This window comes from Eriocheir sinensis, chromosome 46 (assembly GCF_024679095.1).
Source record: "Eriocheir sinensis breed Jianghai 21 chromosome 46, ASM2467909v1, whole genome shotgun sequence".
NCBI classification, from domain to species: Eukaryota; Metazoa; Arthropoda; class Malacostraca; order Decapoda; family Varunidae; genus Eriocheir; species Eriocheir sinensis.
In genome coordinates, this window is record NC_066554.1 from 5,458,672 (window position 1) to 5,474,191 (window position 15,520).

Sequence of the window (15,520 nt, forward strand, 5' to 3'; positions counted from 1 at the left end):
TTCCTATTATTTTCCACCTCTCCTCTCCCCTTTTTCCCTCTTTATGCTTCATCTTTCTCCTTTTCCTGTTGCTCCTTTACCCATATTCTTCTTCCTTCCCTTCTTATTTGCATCTTCCTTTCTCTCATTTTTTTTTATCCATTCTTTCCTTCCTCTTCTTTTCTGTGTTAGTTTCTTTTTTCCACAAACTCATTTTTTTTATTTCCTCCACTTCTTTTCCTTCTCCATCTTCCTCTCCTCTCCCCTCCATCTTCTTTTCCTCCTCTCACTTGTTCTCATTTTTCTTCCTCCTTCTCCACCTCGTCTTCTATTCCATTTCCTCTTCACCTCGAATCCCTTCCCCCCCTCTTACAACCCCCTTTCCATACCCCTAATCCCCTTCTCTCTCTATCCCCACCCCTTCCTTAAAACCTCCCCCTCTTTTCACCCTCCACCCCCCTTCCATGGCCCCTTAATCCCCACTCTCTCTATCCCCACCCCCTCCTTAAAACCTCCCTCCCTTTCTGAACCTTCTCACCTCACCCCGCTCTTCATCCCCCCCACTCCTTCTCCCTCACATCCTCCCCCATACACCATGAGCCTCAGTGACCGTCAGCCCGAAGAGTCGCAGCGAAAATAGTTCTAAAAGGGTGGAATTTTGTGCGTCTTTGCCGGCGTCGGTGAGGGAGATGGCAAATAAATATGTATAATTATGCAAATGACCGTATGCAAGCGAGTGTATACAGAGAGAGGGGGGGGGGGAGAACGAGAGCGAGAGAGAGAAAGAGAGAGAGGGGGGGGGGGATAGGATATATATAATGGAAGGGTTGAGAGGGAGTGAAGATGCGAAAATATTAAAATGGAAAGGAGTGAGCGGGTGATGTTGAAAGAAAGAGAAGGAGAAGATGAAAAAATAGAAAGATAGATAAAAGAAAGCAAGGAATAACAAAGACGGAGAGGAAGAATAAGACAAAAAGAATATACAGAGAGGAAAGAAAAAATAAGGAACGGACAGATAGTAAGAGAAAGGATGAAGTGAGGGAGGAAAGAAAAAATAAAAAGAATGGAGAAAGAGAACTTTAGTGAGTGATGATTAGAGAAAGAAGATAAGTAAACAGAGACGAAAAGGAAAAAAAGATTGTAGGAAAAATAAAAATAAAGCAAAAACAAAAATATGGAGGAGAGGGAAAAGGAGGAAAAGATTGACAGAAAGCGAAATATAAGGTATAGAGAAAAATATGAAGGCGAAAAAGAATTAGCTGATAAAAAGAGGAGGAATGGAGTGAGGAAGAAAATAAAAAAAAGAATAGTGAAAAAAAAAAGCTGGATAGAGGAAGGGTGCAAAAGGTCAACATAGAGAGGGAGCGCGGTGTTGAAAAAGAGAAAACGACACCAAGGAAAGAAAAAAAAATGAAAGTAGAGAAATATGCAAAACAGTAAAGAACAGTAAGATTAAAATGAAAAAAATATATATAATGGGCTTAGTTGGAATGAGTGCAAAAGTTAAAGAAGGAAGACGAGAAAAAGGAAGAGAGAGGAAAAGGAAGAGGGAGAAAAAGGAAGAGGCGGAGAAAAGAAACAGACATGGAGGTGAAAGGGAAAATAAGTAAAAAGGAGAAAAAGGAAGAAGAGGGAAATTAAAAGGAAAAAAAGACGATAGTGGAAGTGAAAGGGACGTAGGAAAAAAAAAAAAAGATAACGAGGAGGAAAAAGGAAAATAAGAAATAGGACTCAGGCAACGTAAATAAGAAAAATAAATAAAAGTAAAAGGAGGAGGAGGAAAAAGTGAATACGGAGGTGAGGAGAGACGTAAAAGAATGACCAAAAAAAAAAGAGAAAAAGGAAAAGGGAAGAAAAAGAAGAAGCAAGATTAGAAGAAGAAAATTCTGGCAGGAGATATTGTGCATGGGAATAGAGGGAAAAATAAATAAAAAGAAGAAAGGGGAGAAAAGGGAGAGAAGAGAAAAACGGGCTTGGAAGCGAGGGAAACGAACGTAAAAGAGGAGAAAAATGAGTTAAAAGGAGAAGAGTTAAAGAAAGAAGAGGAAAAAGAAGAGAAGTAAACGGAAAAGGAAGGAAAGAGGAGCATGGGTGAGAGGGTGACGGAAGTAAAAGAGGAAAAAGAGGAGAATAAGAATGAGGAGGAAAAAGAAGAGAGGAGGAAACGGAAAAGAAAGGAAAGGGTGTGCTGAGAAGGGGGGGAGAAAAAGAAGAAGCAGGATAAAAGTGGAGATGAAAAAGGAGGAAGAGGAAGTGGAGTTTGGGGAGAAATAGAAAAGAACATGAGGAGGAAAATGATGAATAAAATAGGAAAAGCTGAAGGAAACAAAGACGAAAAGGAGAAGGGAAAGAAGAGGAATTCGAGTAAAGGAGATAGGAAGCGAGGGGACGGAAGTAAAAAGTTAAATAAAAGAAAAAGGAAAAAGGAAAAAAAAAGAGAAGTAGAAGAGAGTAGAGGCAGGAATAGTGCGCGGTAATAGATATGCAAATCAGGATAATTACGAAGAAATAAGAGAGAATGTGAACGTTGGATAAGGAGGATTAACGTTTAGTCTCATGGAGGAAAGAAAGAAAGGAGAGAGAAAGAGGAGGAGGGAAGGAATAAAAGAGGGAGAGGATGAAGACAAGGGAAAAAGAAGATGAGGAATAGGAAAAAAAAGGGAGATTAGAAAAAGGATGAGTAGAATGAGATTAACAGAAAGTAGGGAAGGAGAAAGGAAGAAAGGAGAGAAGAAAGGAAAAGAGGAAAGGAAGGAGAGGTTAAGAGGGTGAGGAAAGGAAGGGAGAGAGATAGGACAGACGGAGATAAGGAGGAATGAAGGTAGAGAAGAGAGGAAGTAAGTAAGGAAGGAAGGGATATAAAGAGGAAAGAAAGGTAGGGACGGCGGGAAAGAAGGGAGGAGGGAAAGAAGAAAGGAGGAAGGTAGAGGAGGAGGAAAGAAAGTAGGTAAGTAAAGAGAGAGAGAGAGAGAGAGAGAGAGAGAGAGATTTAGGCGACCTTTATCTCCTCCCTTTAATGTTGCCTTTTAATGCTCTCTCTCTCTCTCTTCCCTTTTTTATTCCTTCTCTCCCTCTTTCTTTTTTTCCTCTTCTCCCTTCCCCTTCTTCGCCTATTTACTCTGCCTTGTCAACCTTTCTTTTCCTCTCTATAGATTCCATTCACTCTCTTTTTTATTCTTCCCTTCTCCTTCATTCGCCTCGTATTGTCCTCTCGTCTTCCCCTTCTTCCTCTTCGTTATCTCTCAATTTATCCTCCTCGCGTCTTATTCACTCTCCAAGAATATTTATCTTGTACCCTCAAAAGTCGCGTAATGCAGCCTCTCTTCATCTCCTTCCCCGTCTTCCATCCCTCGCCTTCCTATGCAGTTCTTTCCAAAATTGCCTCCTCCTCCTCCTCGTCGTCTTCCTCTTCCTGCTCCTCTTCTTCTTCCGTGGTCCACCTCCTTCCTTTCCTTTCTTCTTCTACTCCCTCCTTCATATTCCTGCCTCTCTTTCATCTTGGGCCGCATTCTTTCCTTCCCTCTTATCCTTTTTATTCTCCCTCCCTCTCTCCCTTCTTCTTTCTCTCTCCGTACCTGCTTTGCCTCTTCTCCCTCACGCATCCTTCCTTTCTTCCTTCCTTCCCTGCTTTTCATCTTTCTTATCCTCCCTCCCCCCATCCTATCCCCTTCTCTTTTGCATCTTTCCTTTCTTTCTTCCTTCCTTCCCTGTCTCATATTTATTTCCCTCCCCATCCTCCTCTCCTAACCTCCATCTCATGTATCCTTCCTTCCTTCCCTGCTTATTATCTTTCTTTCCCTTCCTACCCTCCTTTCTCATGCTTCCTTCCTTCCATTCTTCCTTCCACCCTTCCTCCTTCCTTCCTTAACCGTACGCACACACGCTAAAGAATCCCTGGGGTCAATTTCAGGGGATTCTGCGGTAGTTTAAAGGACATTAACCGCATTTCTGGGACAGCGAGGCAGCCGGCGTGACAGATGGGCGGTGCGCGGGCCGATATATCACGGGATTTTGACCCTTAAGAGACGCTGTGGGATGACCCTTTCTTGGACCCCCCCCCCTTCCCCACCCCTCCCCAACACACACACACACACATCATGAGGTCGCCCGAGGGAAAGTCTGTGTCTCCGGCTCTTGATGTTTAGAGTTTAAGTTTGATGGTCTGTTTGGCAGTCACGCAAGGGCTGGACTGGACGTCTTGTGGGGCTTCTTGAGGCGGTGAAGAAGTTGGTGCGTGTGCGTGGTAAGGGGGGTGGGGGAGAAGAGTGATGGTGGTGTGTGGGTTGAAAGAAGGTGTGGGGAGAATGTGGTGCTTGTGGTGGTGAAGTAAGGGAGGGGGATGAATGAGGAGGGGGAGGATTTCAGTGATGTGGAGGAGATAGGCAAGTAGGAAGAGGAGAAGGAGAGAGAAAAGTGGAATATAGGGTGATGAGAGTGATGGTGGTGGGTGGGTTGAAAGAAGGGTGTGGGGAGGATGTGGTGCTTGTGGTGGAGAGGTAAGGGAGAGTGATGAATGAGGAGGGGGATGTCAATGATGTGGAGGATATAGATAAGTAGGAAGAGGAGGAGAGAGAAAAGTGGAATATAGGGATGATAAAGAAATAACAAAAAATACGATAACAACATCACCAAAGAAAAAAAAATAAGGCTAAGAAAAAGATGAACCGATAAAGGAGACTGATAACCAGGAAAAGAAGAAAAAATACAAGAGTGAAGAAAAAGAAAACAAGATTACAAAAAAAATACCAACAGAGACTGAATAAAAGAGCCGAAGAAAATGTAATAAGGAAAACCCAAATAAAACAACCCCAGGAAAGAAAACAATAGAAAAACAAGGGAAGAATAAAAGAAATGATAAACCAAGAGAAATAGGAGAAGGAAAGTACCCAAATAGAAGAAGGAAGCAAGAGAGAGAGAGAGAGAGAGAGAGAGAGAGAGAGAGAGAGAAGAGAAGGTACCGTTCGTAGTTTCCCAGATATTGTGTTTCGCGTCCCGTCTTCCGAGTGATTCGTTTAGGGAGCAATATAACCTCTTTATAGTCCAATAGGAACCCATTTATCTGTTTCCTATAGGCGGGGGTACGAAGGGGTGCGTGTACTGGGCCGAGGCGCGTGAACTGCTGTCAGATACTGCAGTGGAAATAGTAGTGATAATATAGAAGTTGTTGTAGTAGTGCAAGTCGTAGAAGTAATAGTTGTTGTAGTAGAAGGAGAGGAGGAAGAGAAAAACAAGAGTATTAAGTGTAGTAGTAAATATTGTAGTAGCAGTAGTTTTATGAAGAAGAAGAGGAGGAGGAAGAGAAGGAGGAAGACTAGGAGGGGGAGATCCGTAGTAAAAGTGGAAATGGTCGAAGTAGTTGTAATAGAAAGAAATTATAAAAAGAACAAGAGTATAAATAATAGTCATAAAAGTAGTTTCCGTAGTATTAAAGAGGGGAAGAGTAAGAGGAGGAAGTGGATAACAGTAGTAGTAGTAGCTGTAGTAGTAGCAGTAGTAGTAGTAGTAGGAGTAGTAGTAGTCGTAGTATTGAATTCAGACAGGAAATCACACACACTCACAGACTCGAACATAAACAAGAATAAAATGTTACTTTAAACTCTACACGGTGCGGATAAAATACAGCACGGCCATATTTTAGCAGAACACACACACACACACACACACACACACACACACACACACACACACACACACACACACACACACACACACACACACACACACACGCAGACACGCAGACACACACACGTTCCAGAATTGCTATTACGGGTGGAAACGAAAAAAAAAAGTATAAATCTCTGCAAATGACGCGGCGACAAGTTCATCGCTGTTTTGGGAACGTATCTGAGGCAATGTTTCTTTTAACATTTGAATTTTTCGCGTTATTTATTTTTTTACGAGTGACATATGTTTCGCAGGTAACTAGAGGGAACACACACACGCACACACACACACACACACACACACACACACACACACACACACACAGAAATACACAAACAGACACACTCATGACTTATTCAGCTTATGTATTTTTCTCTCTCTGCAAATAGAGAAGAACTACACACACACACACACACACACACACACACACACACACACACACACACACACACACACACACACACACACACACACACACACACCGTCGTTGTTATTATTAGAGTTAAATGCTTCTCTCTCTCTCGCCCCGGCCATTACCGTTTAATTACTCAGGTTTTAGAGACCAACCTCGCCCTAAACACTGCTTGATTACAGACGCCTTGTATTTTTAGGTCCCCCTCCACCACCACCACCACTACCACCACCACCTACCACCATAATTAACATCCACCACCATCACTTATAGCCTTCACTTCTTCTTCCTCCTCTTCTTCCACCTTCCTCTTCGTCCTCCTATTTCTTCTCTTTACATCCACTTCTCCTCCTCCGTTCCCTTCTCCTTCTTTTTCTCTTCCTCTTTTCACTTCTTCCTTTGCCTTATTCCTCTTATTCTTGTTCATGGTTCTCAAGATTTTGCATTTTTTTTTTCTTGTTCCTATTGTTCTTTTCCTCTTGTTTCCGATTCCTTTCATTCCTACTATTAATCATGTTTATTCCTCTTCCTCCTTCTTCTCGTCCTCTTCCTCCTCCTCCTTCTCCTCCTCCACCACCACCAACGCAAGGTAAAAACAAAAATTCATCAAATCACCATCTATAAATACACCTGGCCGCAATTCAGATCATTATTCGCTATTACTCTTTATTATTGCTTTGTTTTTTTATGCCGAACTTATAATCTGTATGCATCCTTCACTCCTCTATTTTCTGCCTCCACGCGTTGGGAGTGGAGTGCGGAGTGGAGTGGGGAGGAGTGGAATTTGGGGGATAATTCATTTGAGGAAAGAAAAATAGGAGGTAGAAAAAGGAAAGCTATTTGTGTGTGTGAGTGTTTGTGTGTGTGTGTGTGTGTGTGTGTGTGTGTGTGTGTGTGTGTGTGTGTGTGTGTGTGTGTGTGTGTGTGTGTGTGTGTGTGTGTGTGTGTGTGTGTGTGTGTGTGTGTGTGTGATGGGGAGGGGGTCGAGGGTGTGGATGAATGGACAGGTAAGCGAGTGGATGAGTCTACCAGATGTGTGTGTGTGTGTGTGTGTGTGTGTGTGTGGATGACAGGTACAGGTGTGGGTGGATGAGGGAAGTGTGTGAACCAGGTGGAAGGAGTGGAAATAACAGGGATCGATAGACAAAGATTAATAGAGAGAGACGTACACACACACATATACAGACAGATGGCCAGAAAGACATATAGCCACCACTTCTCTTTAACACTCCCGACACCACCACCACCACCACTACTTCCTCTTCCTCTTCTCCTTTCTCCATTTTATCCCCTCCTTTCTCCTTCTCCGTTCCGCTTCACTTCTTTCCTCTAGTTTTTCTTCTTCTTTTTTCACTCGTATTTCCTCCCCCTATCGAGTTTTTTTCTTCATTTTCCTTTTTGCCAATCTTATCTTTCCTTTATATTACTCTTTTCCTTTCCTGTTTTTCGTTATGTAGTGTAATTTTCCTTTCCTTCGCATTTTTTCCTCCTATTATGTGTATTTGTAATCCTTTTTCCTTTCCCTTTTCTTTTTTCATCTTCTCCCTCCTCTATTTTTCCACTACTTTCTTCTCTCCTCCCTCTTCCTCACTTTCTTCCTCTATATATTTTTGTACCTCCTCCTCCTCTTCTCTCCTTTCGTCTCTTACACCCCCTCTTTTCCTCCTCATTTTCTACGTCCTCCTCCTCTTCAACTTTTTCTGAGCCTCCGTCTCTCTCTTCCTCTTCCCTCCCTCCTTCCTCCTCGTTCCCCCTCCCGCTCACCCCTCTTCTCTCTCCCTCTTCCTCCCTTCCTTTCGTTATTTTCTACGCCAGTCGTGCGCAGAATTACTTCCGGTTCATGTAGTATGTTCTTGCTGCGACCCTCGAATCTAAACACGGCTTTGTAACTTTTTTTCTCCTCTTTTTTTTTTTTGGGTGGGGAGTTTGTTTTTACTGCACTCGTTATAACATTTGTTCGGCGTTTTGTCCCTGCCACACTTTTTTATTGCTGTTGGCCTTTTTTTATCTTCAAATTATATTTTCCTCGTATCTTCCGCTTTTATTCTTCTCACTCTCCTTGCATTTTCTTTTCCTTCCTCTCTTCCTCTATTAGCTTCATTTTATCTCCTTTTCTTCTTCCTCGTTCTTGACTTTCTCTTCTTATCCCTTTTCCTTTCTCTCTTTTTCTAGTCTCATATTTTTTTCCATTTTTTTCGTTTGTTGTCTTTCTACTATAATTCCTTTTCTCTTCGTTGTTTTCCTCCCTTTCTTTTTATTTACATCATTATCAGTCGTTACCAGTCATTTTACCATATCAGCATTACGTTCTTCTTTCAATTTTTCTTCTTTCCTTTTCTTCTTCTTTTTCTTCCTTTTCTTCTTCTTTTTCTTCTTCTTCTTCTAGTTGTTCTTCTTCTTGTACCTCTTGTACTTCTTGAACTTCTTGTACTACCTATAATTCCTCCGCCTTCTCCTCCTCTTAAACTCCTCCTCTTCCTCCTTCTACACCTCCATCTCCTGCTCCACCTCCCATCCCTCAGCACCTCCTCTCTCACCATCACCACCAACATCACCACTATCAACCTCCCATCACAGTCCACTCACCACGACATTCCCAGCGCCTACATCCCTCTCCCTTCCCCTCCTCTTCCCCCTCCTCTTCACCTGTCACCTGGCGCTCACACAATTACAGGTGAGAAGGAATCAAGGACCGCCGAGCCTCCTGGACATGGCGCTCCGGCCGACCAGGTAGCGGCTCCCTTCATCCACCTGTAATTACCGCGACAGGTGACGAAGATGAGGCTGGCCCGTCGCGGATTGTCCTTAGGTGTGAAGGGACGGTGTGACAGGAGGAGGAAGTGCAGTCAAAGAAACGTATTGAGAATGTAGAAGGATAAGAAAGTAAGGATGAGAAAGTACAGGATGAGGAAGGTGTGAGGGGATGGAGGAAAGGGAGAAGAATGAACGTAATGAGAAAATAGAAGGATAAGAAAATAAGGATGAAAAAGTTTGGAAAGGTAATGGTGAGGAAATGGGTGATTGTGAAAATGGAGAATGTTATAAGGCTCGCCCGTCTCTGGTCGTCTCAAGGTGTGACGGGAAGAGGAAAAAGTTGGAAAGTTTCGTTAAGTCGGCGCAACATCTGTGGTCATATGCCGGAGAGAGACAGAAGGGGAAGGAATTATAGGATGAGGGAACAGATCCCAGGAGACCGGACACAACCCCCGATTAATACCTGGTACCCATTCACTGCTGGGTGGACAGGGGCGTAGGGTATCGGAAAAGCCGCCCAAATTTTTCCACTCCGCCCGGTAATCGAACCCGGGCTCTCTCGGTTGTGAGCCGAGTGTGCTAACCACTGCACCACGAAGCCCCCTTGACGGGAAGAGGAAGTGGAGTCAGATGAACGTAATGAGAAAGAAGATAGATGAGAAAGTAGGTATAAGAGAGTACAAGAAAGAGTAAGATGACGCGGGTTACTATGAAAATGGGAGAGATTATGGTAAGTGTAAACGAGATAATAATGATTAAAGCAGATTTGAACCGGATGGGCTCCAACTCGACTCTGCTTAATGATGAAGACCAGTTTATATACGTAAAATAAAATGAAAACTGTGGACCGATGAGAAAAATGAAGTACTATCAAAACAAGGAAGCGTAAGACCAAGTTAGAGTCGTGCCTTCAATTATTCTCCAGTTAAGGAATGTCACGAGTTATAAGTGGAGTAATATGATACTATGAGCAGAGAAACTACGTGAAGCATAATCAGTATTGACTTCCACGCATTAAAAGGAAGTATACTGAAAATTATGAATGAGAAGAAAAACTAACATGTAACCACCAGCTTTTTTCATTAATAAAACCTCAAATTAATAAGTAGATGAATAATTGAAAACTGAATATTTGGCACACGTGTACCCATTAATGGACTTTATTTTTACCTGTTATCAACGGAATTCACAGGTGACGAAAAAGTCACTTGAAGTCACAAAAAAAGAGAATACCAGAATAATATTTTTGTGCAAAAAAGTGCGAAAAATAAGTACAGCAAATGATAATAAATATTTTCACCTTACCTGAAGGCTTAGACGCTGTGCAAAGGAGCATCAGGATTGAATACAAATAGGAATGCGACAGTAAGTTGGAGTATGCATCTCACGTGTGGGGGGGCTACACACACACAGCTCTCTTGGACAGAGTGGAGTCTAAGGCTCTTCGTCTCATCAACTCCTCTCTTCTTACTGACAGTCTCCTACCTCTTAAATTCTGCCGCAATATTGCCTCTCTTTCTATCTTTTATCGATATTTACACGCTGACTGCCCTCCTGAACTTGCTAACTGCATGCCTCCCCCCCTCCCGCTGCCTTGCTGCACACGTCTTTCTACTCAAGCTCATCCCTATACAGTCCAAATCCCTTATGCAAGAGTTAACCAACATTTTCACTCTTTCATCCCTTACACTGGTAAACTCTGGAACAATCTTCCTTCATCTGTATTTCCTCCTGCCTGCGACCTGAACTCTTCCAAGAGGAGGGTATCAGTACACCTCTCCTCCCGAAATTGACCTCTCTTTTTATAGCAGCAGTGATTTGCGGGCCTTTTTTTTATTATTGTTCTCTTTTTTTTGCCCTTGAACAGTTTCCTTTACTGTAAAAAAATGAAATCATAAATAAAAATACCAGGAAAAAAGGACATTTCTATCACAAACGGGAGAAATTCTTTGCTTCCTTTCTGTTTTTTTATCTTTCTTTTCTTAATGGTTTACAAGCCCATTTAGGGCTTTAGAGAAGGTCCCAAAAAACAGCGGAGGTAGGCAGAAAGCTAATGGCTGAGGGGGAAAAATGCCCGGACCCCAATTTGTGGGAGAGAAAAGTGAGAAAATATTGCTTGGTGGGGAGGGACACGAGGAGGCTGAAGGGAGAGGGGGAGGGGAGGATGGAAGAGAGAGAGAGAGAGAGAGAGAGAGAGAGAGAGAGAGAGAGAGAGAGAGAGAGAGAGAGAGAGAGAGAGAGAGAGAGAGAGGAAGAGAGGGGAAGGACGGCAGGAGAGAGGGGAGGATGGGGGAAGAGAAGGGAGGAGGGGGGAAGGAGTGGGGGAAGGAGGGGAGGACAGAGTGTGTGTGTGTGTGGGGGGGGGGGGGGGTATGTAGTTGGGTGAGTAAAATGAAGGAATATGCAGAGAGAGAGAGAGAGAGAGAGAGAGAGAGAGAGAGAGAGAGAGAGAGAGAGAGAGAGAGAGAGAGAGAGAGAGAGAGAGAGAGAGAGAGAGAGAGAGAAATACACACGAGAAAAGCGTCTCACAAAACACAAACAAACACGGACGAAGGCAAGCAAGCAAGAAGACTGACAGACACAAAGGAGACTCAGAGAAAGACAAACGGAGAGGAAACGGGAAAAAAAATGATAACCCGCTTTTAAGACGCAAAATTCCTCACAAACTCCCACGCATGAACTAAAATAAAACGCAAGCGTGATGAAACATGTAAATTCACTACCCAAAGAACATGGGAATAATGAGAGACAGAAAGAGACAGACAGGGAAAGATACACAGTGACAGAAAGATACAGGCAGAAAGAGACAGACAGGTAAATATACATAGTGACAAAGATAGACAAAAAGAGACAGACAGGGAAAGATATATGGTGAGACAGATAGAGACAGGAAGAAACAGACAGGGAAAGATACATAGTGAGACAGATAGAGACAGAAAGAAACAGACAGGGAAAGATACATAGAGAGACAGATAGAGACAGAGACAGAAAAAGACAAACAGGTAAAGCTACATAGTGACAGAAAGATAGACAGAAAGAGACAGGCAGGGAAAGATACATAGAGAAACAGATAGAGACAGAAAGAGACAGGCAGGGAAAGATATATAGAGAGACAGATAGAGACAGAAAGAGACAGACAAGGAAAGATACATAACGACAGACAGATACAAACATACAAGGGTATACATACTACGAAACACAAAAAAGAGAATTCCATGTATAATACGAAAGAAAATGAAAGAAGAAAGTGAGAACAAAGCGAAGGCGTGTAAAAGAGAAGACAAACGAGAGAGGAAGATACAAAAAATTACTGAAGAGAAAGATAACAAAATAGTGAGGCACGGAATAGTAGAATGAAAGAAAAAATATAGTTAAGAAGGATTAAAAGGAATAAAGGAGGGAAGAAATGAAGGAAAGGAGAAGGAGAAAGGAGGAGAGTAAGAGGACGTGGTTTGAAAGAGTAATAAAACGAAGAGATAGAAGGAAGGAATGAGTCGGTGGAAGGAGGAAAGAGGAGACAGTAAGGAAGCGTAAAGGAAGATACAAGAAAACAAGAAGGAAAAAGGAAAAATAGAAGAGGGAAAAAAAGAAAAAAACAAATGATAGAAGGACGGGACGGGAGAAGGAGAGGTGACAAAAGAATGGAAACAAGGAACAACAGGAGGAAGTAAGGAGAAAGGAAAGAGGAAGGAGGAAGCAGGGAGGGAAGAGGAGGTGACAAAAGAATGGAAACAAGGAACAACAGGAGGAAGCAAGGAGAAAGGAAAGAGGAAGGAGGAAGCAGGGAGGGAAGAGGAGGTGGGAAAGAAGGGAGGAGGGGGGAATCAAGCCAGTGGTCATCGTCCCCTCTCGCGGTTACCCACAATCCCCCGTTACTGAGACACGAGATATTCACACCCACACCTCCTCCTCCTCCTCCTCCTCCTCCTCTTCTTCCATCCTCCTCCTCCTCTTCCTTCTACTTTCTCACATTCTTTTATATTTCTTCTCGTTCCACTCGCATTTATTTTCTTCATTATGCTTTTCTTTTTCTCTATTTTCTTTTTTTTCTTTTCCTTCTCGCTCACTATCTAATCTGGCTCTCCTCTCCAGCGCACACACACACACACACACACACACACACACACACGGAGGCCATGCCGCCGCACACAGTAAAGAGATAAAACAATAAAAGACAAAAAAACAAAACAATAAATCTCTCTCTCTCTCTCTCTCTCTCACGCAGACATTACATTTCTTCTTATTTATCCTCAAGATTTAGAAAAAAAAAGAAACCGTGAATTTACTTTACCGACTTGGGAACATTTGACTAACTAACAGAGTGGATAGGTGGAACAGGCTTGGCATACTTACAGGGTGGCGGATAAATGAAACAGACTTGACTTACTAACAGAGTGGTGGGTGAGTGGAACAGGCTTATCAAGAGTGGTGGATGAGTGGAACAGGCTTGGCTGACTAACAGAGTGGTAGATAGGTGGAACAGACTTATGAAGAGTGGTGGATGTGTTGAGCCGGATGAGTGGAACAGGCTTGACTAACAGAGCGGTGAATGAGTAGAACAGGCATGGCTTACTAACAGAGTGGTGGATGAGTAGAGTGGTGGGTGAGTGGAATAAGCTTATTAAGACAGATGGATGAGTGGAATGTGTTTGACAGTCATATGGTTAGTGTCAATAGAGTATGATTACAATTAGATAAAATAAATAAATAAAACAGTATTAGATGGTTTAGGGCAATAGAATGTTGATTACGTTAGGTTAGCAGACTTGTTTTATGCTAATGATCTCACATTCTTAACAGAGCCACGTGAGTTGAATAAGTACCGTGATATCTAAATACTGACGAAAATTTCAGCGTTTAAATTATTTCACTCGGTAAATTCAGGAACAAGGTCGTTTAATATTGTAAATAAATCTGCTTCCACACGTGTCCCTGTACGTTAAAAGGCAATAAAATACGAATAAACACGACTACCCCGAAATATATTATGAATTAGTGTTGTATAACTGTTAAATACTACATTGTCGCCGCCGTGCAAAATGATAATAACGGACATATTCTGCTATTGTTATTATCATTATTATCTATTTATTATTATTATTATTATTATTATTATTATTATTATTATTATTATTATTATTATTATTATTATTATTATTATTATTATTGTTGTTGATGCTGTTATTATTGTTATTACCATTGACGTTAGTATGTGTAGATGTTTGGAGTCTCTCTCTCTCTCTCTCTCTCTCTCTCTCTGCGGCAACAATTAAGCGTCGCCCTGGAAGTAGCCGCTTCCACACGACACCTTCCCTCCGGGCTGATGGCAACGCTCGCGGGACGGGCGGTGCGCGACGCGGCTGGACGGGTCAAGGGGTCAGCATATCCGGCCGGAAGTGACGGGTTGGCGCGGTACGATAACAGCAGAAAGGGGAGAAGTGGGGGCGGAGGTGCTAGCGGCTACCTGACGCACGATAATCATCTTTGTTTTGATTTCTCTGGCTTATTATAGCTGTCATTATCATTATCCTCATTACTATCATTATTATTGAGAAGGGGAAGGGCTGGTGAGATGGGGGCTGGTGGGATGGGGGTTGGTGGGGTGTCTGTTGAGAGTGGGAGGGTGTGAAAGGAAGGGGAAGGAGGGGGAAGCTGGAAGAAAAAGGTGGTGAGTTGGAGAAGAAGGAAATGGGGAAGGAAAGAGACGAGGGGGAATTATGTATACAATGCTCGGGGTGTAGAGAAAGGTGTGAAGTGGGAGGAGGTGGGAAAATAAACGAAAGAAAAGACGAAGGAGGAAGAATGAAATGAGAAAATGAAGAGAGAAAGTGAGACCTGGAGAAAGGAAATGAGGAAAGATGAGAGCGAAAGTAAGGATATTAGGAGAAAAGTGAGAGCGGAAGCGAGGAAAGAGGGATAGGAACTTGAAGGGCTTGGAAGGGAGGGGGAGAAGGAAAGAGGAAAGGAATGACGGGGAAAAAATCGTGCAAGTTGAAAGTAAAAAAAGAGAAAGGGGGGAGCTGATGGTGATGATGCTAGAGCGAGGGGAGGTGTGAAAACCGGAAGGAAGGGGAAGAGAGGAGAGAGGAGGGGAGGAAAAGGGAGGGGAAAGAGGAGGGGAAGTGGGGTTCGTAGTTTAAAATTCTTCCACACTGCTGCAGTTCAAGAAAAATATATATTAAGTTTTACAGTGCAGACGTGGCCCCGACGAATCTCTTTTTTTTCTTTCTGATTTTTTGTTCATTTTTTTCCCCGAATCCTCACAGACAGAGAAAAGGCAAACACAAATCTATATAAAGGGGGAAAAGTCGTGTGAAGGGGAAGAAAGGAAGGGGGAAGATGGGAAGGGTGATAGGAAAAGGGGAGGTATGAAGAGGGAAGGGAAGGAGAGGGGAAGAGATGGGAGAAGAGAGGAGAGGAGATAGGAGAAGAGGGAAGAGATGTGGAAAGGAAGGGAAGGGAACGGGAGGGAGAGGAGGGGAAGGGGTGAGGAAGTGAGGGAAGGAGATGGGAAGGGAAAGCAGGTGAGGGCAAGGAAAGGAGAGGGAGGGGGGTGAAAAAATGGAAGGGGAGGGGAGAAGGGAGAGAAGGGGAGGAGAGGGGAAGAGAGAAAAGGTGAGAGCAGGGGAATGGAAAGGAGGGGAGGTGTGAAAAAGGGAGAAAGAAGGGGAGAGTAGGAGAGGGGAGAGGAGCAGGAGGAGAGGGGGGAGG

General features: G+C 43.1%; 1 protein-coding gene across 1 annotated transcript in view; it reads left to right on the plus strand.

The window, feature by feature from the left end:
- Nucleotides 1-15,520, plus strand: part of LOC126981006 (uncharacterized) — a 114,234-nt gene that overhangs the window by 52,911 nt on the left and 45,803 nt on the right. The window lies entirely within an intron of this gene.